Below are 10,134 nucleotides of genomic sequence, written 5' to 3'. Positions count from 1 at the left end.
ATTTTAGTTCACAATCGACTTTGAAAGATTTATGACAACTTACATCAGCCAAAGATCATTCAACAGAGCCCTTTCTCCAGCCTGAAATCCCGCCATTTTGATCATGTTTTCTGGAGCATTATTCAGTGCATAGCACCACGGTAACAAACTTCACTGCCACTTAAGGAAAAAATAGGTTTGGAATATTTCATTTCTTTTGATAACCATCCTCAAACCCCATTAGGAGCACATGTGATGCTGAAATACTCTTTTTCTGGGACTCTACAACAGATAAGAAGTTGCAAGGCCAGATCCTTTCCAAGATCTATTTAGGCAAGAGGCTCTTAATCTACTGAGGCCACCCATGTAAGAGTGACAAAATATTTTCATATTTATTTAAAAGTAACTTTTTTTCATCTTAAAATCATATTCTATATGTTATTTAAAGGACTCCAACACAATTTCATAGCAGGCCCAGTATTAACTACTAGTAGCTAGTTCCAGATGCATCCACATATCTGGTTAAAAATCACAGCCCCCATCACAGGAAGTGCCACATGGTATGCAGCAGAGACTGGATATCTGCTTTAGGGAACGGGGGAAATTCACACTTTTTGCATTTACCCTCAGTTAATTGTAAGCTTCAGCCCATGCAAGATTATTCTGATTGCCTACCAGGGCTGAAACAGGTCTAGAGAATAAGGAGTCTGGCCTTCCTTTAATGGGGAGGAACTCTCTTTTAGGGCAGGATAAATAGTTCTGCAATCCATGTGATGGATTCAGAAGAAAGCTGTAAAGTGTTTATGTTTGTGAAGAGATACATTTATACTGGTATTTGCCCACTATGTTTGTATTTGGTGGGTCTGAGGTCGATGATCCGGATTGTCCAGCATGTCTCTATACCTGGCCCAGAGCTGCATTGTAAGTCCAGCAGGCAGTTACAGGCAGCGGCAGCCCGGAGAGCTATCGTTAGTGCAAATCCTCCTTAGTCACAGTCCGTACCGGCGGGTCAGACCCCCAGCAAGAAAGCTCTGGGATCCCTGTACCCTACAAAGCAGGGCGCTGCCCAAAAGCAGACGGGCTGTGCTCTGCAGGCGCTGCTGACGTCCAGGGTGGGTGCCGGCAGCGCTGCCAAGGCGAAGCCTCCGGGGGCAGCCTCTTGCCGGGGCAGAGCTGGCGGCGGGGCCGCGCAGGTGAGCGGCAAGGACACCACGCCGCTCTGGGGTCCGTAGGGCAGGGGGGCGCCGCAGAAAGGCTCCGGCCTTAGCTCCTGCAGCTGCCTCTTGAGCTTCATCCGGCGGTTCTGAAACCAGGTCTTGATCTGAGGGCAAGGGGAACGGGCGAGAAGGAGAGGTGAGGTCTCGGCGGCACCCACCCACCCCGAGAGCCGCTGCCCGCAGCCCGCAGCATCGTCCCCGCCGCGCTCACCTGCACCTCGGAGAGCCGCATCCTGCCCGCCAGCTTGCGGCGCTCGGCGGCGCCCAGGTAGCGGTGCCGCTGGAAGGAGCTCTCCAGGGTGCCGATCTGCTCGGCGCTGAACGCCGTCCGCAGCCGCCGGCCCCCCCTGCCCGCCGTCTCCTCGGGGCTCTCGGGGCCCCCCTCCGGCTGGGGCTGCCCCGCTGCCCGTGGCCGCTCGCCTGCTCCTGGGGACGGGGGAGAGGGAGAAAGGGGTCAGCCAGGCCCAGGGCCCGAGGGGGGGGTCTGCCAGCCTCCGTTCCTCCCCACCCAGCGCGGAAGCCCCGACGGCAGCGGTTACCTGCAGCCGAGGGTGCTGCCAAGCGCTCCCTGCTCCTGCCGCCTTTCCCGGAGCTTTTCTCCTTGCTCCCTTCGCTCAGGCCGGGGCTGGAGCCCGAGGAGGGCTGGTGGACCGCGGCCGAGGAGGGTGCTCGGCGTGGGGTGCCCTGTGTGGGGCTCTTGGGGGCCTGGCTGCTCTGGGACAGCCACTCCACGGAGAACGGGGCCTTGGTCATCCTGCCTCGTTTCGGGGCTGCCGGGAAGGAGGGTGCCGGGGAGCACGACCGCTTTATACCGCAAGCCCCCCAGGAAAACGTTGTTTGTGTAAATACACATCAAAGAGCCAGATAAGTATCATCTAATTGCCATCGGTCCTGCCCCCCGACAAAAGATACCGTTCACACGTTGCCACGGCTCGAGGAGGCTCGGCTCCGCCGTGTCTGCCCCCAGAGGAGCTCCCTCCGCCGTCAGTGATTTACAGCTCTTGTTACATCCTATCCCGATGCAAATGGCATTTATGGCGCTGAGCGGCCTCAAACGGCGCTGGAGAATGCACCCCCGGGGGAGCGCGCAGGGACCAGCCCCCCCGGCCGCTGGGGGCAGAGGGGGTGCCACTGCTCCCGACCCCCTTCCTCTTTTCATTCCTTTTCAAGCAGCAGATCCACGGGCTGAAGGGATCCCCTGAGCTTGCTCCTCTCCGGACTGAGCACTGCGCTCCAGGGTCAGCCTGAGGCAGGCGCTGCTTTCTCCTGGGCCTTCTCTCTTACAAGAACCAGGCACAGGGAGAGACAGGGGGCTGGAGGAGAAAGTTGTGAACCAGAAAAAAATCACAGCAAATCAAAGCAAATGTCAAGGCCTTTGGGCTGTACCAAAAGTATGTTTGCTGGACTAAAGAGTCAGGAAAAGACAATTACTATCTTAGAATTAACTTCCTGCTGAGGTTACAGAATTCACATCAATACCTTCCCTCCCAGATCTCTGCAGCTGTGCAGGTCACACAGGTTTCTCTGCTATCTTACTCACCATGTCTTTCCCCTTATCACCTTATGTACACCTCTCAAAAGTATTCCCATCCATCTTTGGATTTTGTGTACATCAGGAATACTTGGCTGCTGCAAGAATGTCTCTGTGGTATACTGGCAAAAGGGTTGTGGTGCTTTACTGACAGCAAATTGCCTTCCCTTTCCATCCTCCCCTCCTGCGCAAGAATCGAGTGCATGCACAACTTAAGTCAGCACAACTGCACCATTGATAACTCCTGTTGCACCCCTGCCCGACATCAGTCCACCTCCATAAGTCATGACTGCATGTCTGATCTTTTTATTTGTAGCAATACAATAAAAATTTTACTCAACCCCCCCCCATCTAAAAATGGATGTAGGTTTTGTTTCCTAAAACCTACATTTCAACCTCCTGTTCACTCAAAATATAGTTGGTATAATCAGACATCACAAAATCCTATCATTTTCTGCTTACTAGCAAATTGCTTCCTTGAACAATTTTCAAGTTTGACCTGTGAGCCCCTTCTAAGCTCTGTCTCTCCTCTTGCTTGTTTGTTCTCATGAAATAGTCTGAGCCCTCCTCTATTCCACCAGTGATGCCACTGTTCAAGAATTTAACTCTCTCTGACCAAAAAAAATGCTAATAGTCACCTTTATTTAAAAGTGACTAATAACCAATCTAGAACCTGTGGGTGCTACCACAACCAGACATGACCACAGTCCCTCTGGAGCCCCTGTTTCTGGCCTACATAGATAGGGAAGAACATTACAGCTTACACTACAGCGTTAGTCTGAGCCCACTAAACAAGCTTCCTGTAGGAAACTAAGAGAACTGGTGTTAGAATGTCTAACAAAAGTTCAAGCATTAACACCTCCTGTACATCTGTTACATACCTAAAAAAAACCACAAATCTCTCTAGCATGGACAAGGCCCTGCAGGAAGGTTTTTTTTTTTTTTTCTTTTCCCAATTGCATGAAAGACTTTGATAGATGTCTGACTACAAAATCCAATGATTCTTCCCAAGTATTTTCTCATTAACATTGGAAAAATTAGAAATTTACTTGACCAAACTGTACAAGATTGATTTTAACTTTCCACTATTTTATACAACTTCCCCTCCCTCTCCCCAATATTCTAAGTACAGGTTCTTAACTATCCTTTCTAGTAGATAAACGTGAAGACTCTCCCCCACCATAAACTTGAGGAAATATTTTAAAATCAAAATGGCTGGGATTTTAATTCTGATGCCAACATATTTCATAGATCTGACCAGGCAGGAAGGACATAGATGGAGAGAAATCATACAGGAATCTGCTCCGTTAATCAAGTGACAAGTCCCTTGAGTTAGCTGCATTTAACATGTGACCTGGAAGCAGCCTCTCCAGTCACATCTGGGAATAATAGTGCCATTGCCTGCCCAGAGAAACCTGCCAAGCCTTCCTTGCAACCAAAGGCAAAATGCCTTTCTTCAGGATGTTAGAAAAAGAAAGTGCTATTTTTCTACAAGCTTTCTTATTTTAAATCTGAGTACTTTAACAACTTTCTGCATCACAGATGGGACAAAATCCCATCCCAAGGAGATAAATGTATCCCTTGTGCCCAGGATATTTCCATCCCTAGTTCCTACATAATATTATATATACATAAGTATAAATAAAACCATCATACTTATATACTACATATATATAATACAACATATTTATGTTTATATACAAATATAAAAATGTATAAGTATAAAATAGTCTACCTGTATGGCTTTATTTTTACCATCTTTATATTCTATCAATGAATGAATGCACCAGCAAGCTGTTAGATGGGAAAAAAGAATACACAACATATGACGATGTTCTAAAAAATAGATCTCAGGTTTTAGCATCCACTGATACATCTGTTACACAGTTTCTTTACAGATTTTAAGACATTTTCACCATCTGAGCTACAAATTACATCTTTACACACTGCTGGTTCATTAATTGCATTTTATTGAGGCAAATGTCACAGCCAAAAGATGGTGTCAAATGCTGGGCTTGCTGAGACACAAACTGATCATGTTGTGGCAAGGTTAAATCAAATGTCATTTCCATTATACATAGAATGTATAAGTATCCTGGATAGATGGCAGATGACTTCTGGATGTAATGACTGCTGCAATATTTAACAGCTGCTAGCTTAATTTTATCCACATTTCTTAAGATGCCTCTTTCTATTTCTATGTATTATTCATTTGGTGGTTGTTTGAAAAACCACCTGCTAAACTTTGGTTCAGAAATACCATCTTTAAAATCAAGTGATGTTGCCAATGGGACAAAAACCTGCTCATACTAAAGTCCCTGGGCTTTTGCAGGGAGTGAAGCAGGAAGGGATAGGACCTTCCTATTCTGCTCTGCTGCTACAAGAAGTTAGAGACAAAGAGTTTAGACACACCAACATGGCTCCCACTAGCAGAACTCTTAAGATCCATTTGCCAAAAATAATAACAATAAGTTATACAGATGTTTGTACACTACACAGTTGCTCTCTTTGGGGAGTCAGCACCTTCACTATGAAAATAAGGACCAGCAGCCTCCTCAAGGTAATAAAAAGACTAAGGATAACCTGTAACCTGATGATGTAGAAAGGAACATTTTAGCATTCAGGGGAATTAAAATGAGTAGAGATTTGTCACTTGACACAAGTCCCTATACTTCTTGTGAGTAGAAGCTGCAAAAGTGACTTTATAGTTGTTTGACTGGGATCAAGATAACAGTACTTATGAAAGCCAGATCTGCAGAACTGTGTTCGTACAACATTGGTCACAGGCTGAGGAGGTTCTGCAGGTTCTGCTAGTCCTGCCTGGATGCCTGCTAGGCAGTTGATAACAGATATTTTGGGATAGCAGCCCAGCCTTCAAGAACTAATTACTGCTCCATATCTTCCAGTCCAAAGGCCAACCCTGCCCTAGAGTAAGCCAGCTCAGAAACCTGCAGGACTGTGGTCTGAGACATCCCTTTCACGTTGGAGCTCTGAAGGAACTGAAGAGAAAATAACTGAGGGCTTCCAAGTTCCTTTGGTTCCTCACAGGTATAGGGAAAACTGCCAGCAGTTTGCCTTGCTGCAGGGAAGGTACAGAAGACCAAAGGGACTGTTGTTTTGTAACAGCAGGTGACCCTTTCTTGTAACAACGGAGAGTCCTGTGGCACTTGAGTAGAGTGAGCGTGTGGCCCTTGGGAGTAGCTGGGTGGTGATGCAATTAACTATTTTTTTTTTTTTTTTTAAAGGCAGCTAAGGACATGTGAGATTTGGCTGTGTGCTCATCTGTGGACAAGCAGAATTCCTACAAAGAGATGCCCAATGAAGCAAGGGCTGCTGGCATCTGCTGTACCATTTATGTGGTCTTTGTCCTGGCATGGTTATCCAACCATTGCAATTTCTGAGAAATCAGTCTTTAGGACTTAAAAGCATTACAAGTGGCCTCTAACCAACCTTTTTATCATCAATTATTATAAACTTTCCTCCCTGACAGAATAAGAGCTATTTTTCCATGAGGAAGGAAAAGACCATATGTGCAGAAATACCAGGAGGGCCTGGAATAAACAGTGACAATGCTAGATGAAAATCAAATGTCTGATCATGCTTGAAACTGATCTAAATCAACACAGCACTCAAAATGCCAGGAGCTCCCATGGACATAAGGCTGTTATCAGCAGCTAAGCAGAGTCAGTGAAATGTTTTAACACACATATATTCTGCAGAAAGATCATACTTATATGGGTTGTTTTTAACAATTTCTTACCCAAAATTAACCATATTAAAAAAGAATTCAAGGTAGATATGAATTGGGACTATATTTAAAACACATACTACTGTTGTTAGAGATGGCAGGGTTACAAGCAGCAGATTATATTTTATTTTTTAATTCTTATTAGACAAACTATTATAGTGGAAAAACAGTCAAGTTGCAGGCATGCAAATCCTTCTTCAGTAGTCACTGCTGTCATACTGTAATTGTGAGACATCTTTATGGACACTTGTCAAATAAAATTACTCCTAAGTATGGAGTTGGTTTAATTCTGTCTAGACTAGCAATTAGAATTTTTAAACTAATATTTTAAAGGAAACAGCTTGAAAAAGGGGCTTTAGAAATTGCTTTATTTCCCAGAGTAGACAGGAATTAATTGTTATGTGCATAAATATACTTTAGGATCTAGGTTGTGTTAAGAATATGAATTATCTAGGAGTACAAGATGCACCTATGAAGCATAATGTGCATATACAAATTCACGTAAATCCCACTGTTTTAGCAATTGTTCAGTTCACTTGAACTAACCACCTGGTCAAGACCACAAGAATGTAACACTTAGACACCCTGAAATCTTTTTAAAACCTACCTGAGAGGCTTTCTTCAGATATGTTAGATCAACGCCTTTTTTTTCCTCAGTCTTTACTGAAGAGTAAATGTTCCAATTATGGTAACTTCTATATTCATTTAACAACCTGTTAAATTTAAAATCTAATAGTGCACTAAATCATAAGTGTTCCATTATTTTTACTTTTTGTTTCTTACAAATATCTCCTAAAGAAATATAGCTGTACTTCCTCTAAAGCATTTATCATTCCTGAAAGTAACTTTTTACTTTCAACTATTAAAGAATGATTTTTTAATTTCCCTTAATTTTAGAGCTAGCATTTGAGCACAATGAGGTCAGCAGAATGAGCAACCAGAGCTGGCCACCCGGGGTCATATATCACCCTCTGTGCCCATCTTGGCCTATGACTGTCTATGACAATGCTGCTTTGAAATGCATTGGTCTGAGCAGTGAAAACATTTCACTGAATTTTTACTCACCTAATATAAACCAGATCTTTATACTGCTCCAAAATCAGCTTGATCAAATTAAATGGATTTTTTTTTTAAACACAACTTCAAGATCTTCTCCATTTTATATTTCTATTTATTTCTTCCTTTCTTCTGTCTTTCACTCTATACACTGTTTCTCACTATTTTCTTTATTCCAGTCACTTCTATGAAGTACTCTGCAAATGTTACTATTAGCTGCGAAAGAAAACAAATTTGGCAGGATGCAGAACTGTAGCAGCAGGACAACTGACCCTGTCCATCTGCCTTCACTGCACCCCAAAACAGGTGAGCACAGACATGTCCTGACCTTCCCTCTCAGCTAATTAATTAGAGAAAAGCTAGGATATGCTGAGTGATAGCAGGAATATAGTTAGAAAAGATGCTCAACACTACACCTGTAATATGTGATTCAGTGTCTGTGTTTCCTCCAAACAAAGCAGTGTACTTCCTTTGATAAGTTTCACACAAATGTGTGCATTACAAATCAAAAGAATGTAACTTTAAGATTTAAAATTATGAAATTGAGGTGTATATGTATTTTTCTGTAAGATTAAAGGGAGCAGCTGAAATTACACATATGCACAGAAAACTTCTGCTGTTTCATGTTTGCGTGTTTCTAACGGGCAGTTTTTACATAGACATCTGGAAGGCCAATAATTTTTCACAGTACCTTTGCTCATAGTGCAGCACGTACACAAAGAAAAGGTTGCAAGGGTCTCTTGTGCCATCTCCTGGTTTTACTAAGTCTTCACATCCAGGAGTCTGCTACACAAAGGAAGGGAAAAAGTTGCAGAAGTTGAGAAGCGATTTTCCTGGCAGTGGAAGACGACTGGCAAAACTTGCTTTCCACCTTCTCCCCACTAAAAGATGTTCATTGGGTTTTTACCTCTCTTTTGCTTTTAGAATTAAGTCACTTCCCCATTGCATTAGCATATGCATATAATGGAAATCTGGTATTCCCCTATAACATCTACATAAATTCAAGTAATGTACATCTTGGCCACACCTATTCTATTACTGTGTATCAGTGGAAAAGCATAAATAAAACCTTGAAAATTACTGGCATATGATTAATAAACGAATGAATAGCATTTTCTGATTGCAAATAAGTATTTGAATTTGGGTCCAATCCACTTTATGGATAACACAGAAAGGACTCAAGATCACTGCTGAATCCCCCTGCCTTCTCAGGGACAGAAGCCAAGAGTATCTGGGCAGTTATGATAATTTGATCTGGTCTGTTCTCACAAATCTATGGAGAAGGTGATCCTACAGGTGCGTTACGGGTGAATAACCTATTCCAGTGCTCCACAAGAACCTCTGCAATGCAAAACCAGAAACAGAATCACCATTGCTTCAAAATTAATACCTCTTGCCATAACATTCACAGAGCATAGAGTAAACTTTGTTTGTATCTGCAAAAGCTTTTTACAGCAACATTTCACACACACAATCCTGCTCAAGCCGTTTTTTTTTCAAGTCTCTCTGATTATATTTTCTAAACGTATTTTTATTACTGTCCTCTAGACTCCTTCATTTTGCTTGTATGTCTTAAGTACAGTGTCTAAATGGTAAACTATTCCTGATGATGATCCACTAGTGCCAAATAGAGCAAAATAATTACCTTCTGCCATATATGGCTCTCTTACAGTACATCTCAGGTCTTCCCCCCCCCCCCCCCCCCAGTTTTTCCCCCCTTTTTCTTTTCTTCCTTTTTTTAAAACCATACAAATGGATTCATAATCAGTTAATGATCCGTTGTGTTCCCCAGAGTTTTTTTTTTTTTTTCTTCTGAAGTTCTGCAGTTATTCTTCATTTTGTATTTTTCCTTCAGAAATACAGGACTTAAGAGCTTAAATTTAGAACTCAAAATAATCATGATAATAGTTCAATCTTGTGTAAGCATGCTTCCTGTTCCATCCTCATAACATTAGTAAAAATCTCAGATACAACTGGATCCACACTGTATACTAATATGGGTAGTCCTACCCCTACTACATCCCACTCCTCCTCACAATTTATCAAACACTAGTAATTACTCTTTGAAATGATTAAGCAGCTGTGGACCCAACTAATAGCACAATCATCTGGATCTTAACAACCTGATATATAATCAGGTCATATAGATCTGTTGTCAGGAGGTTTATTGAACTAAAAACAAAACAGTATGCTGTATGTTAATCTATTGGGACAGTCATCCTGACAAATGAGACCATTGGGTTACTTAAAAATTACATTACAGACAAACACATTAGCCTTTTAAATTACTCTTTATGCTTGCAGAATTTTTAGGTAGCTTTTTCAGTATCTCTTCTGGTATCAGAGTTCATCTGGCTGATACTGCAATTCCCCAAGTCATTCTCTTTAAATTGCCTCTCCACGTATTCCTACCCCTTTCCCACTTTTTATAAGTAGTGTGTTTTTTTTGTGTTTTTTTTTTTTTTTTCTTTCTTTTTGGCTCTCCAGGAGCTTCCTCATTCTTCCTAAATCAAAACTATAATAATTCCAGGATTATTTCAGTTTTTTTCCTTATTTACTATAGACCAGATTTACCCAGGTTACAGCTAATACATTTAGTTAGC

Source organism: Cygnus atratus, chromosome 7 (genome assembly GCF_013377495.2).
Source record: "Cygnus atratus isolate AKBS03 ecotype Queensland, Australia chromosome 7, CAtr_DNAZoo_HiC_assembly, whole genome shotgun sequence".
Classification (NCBI taxonomy): Eukaryota; Metazoa; Chordata; class Aves; order Anseriformes; family Anatidae; genus Cygnus; species Cygnus atratus.
Note: the sequence above shows the minus strand (reverse complement) of the source record.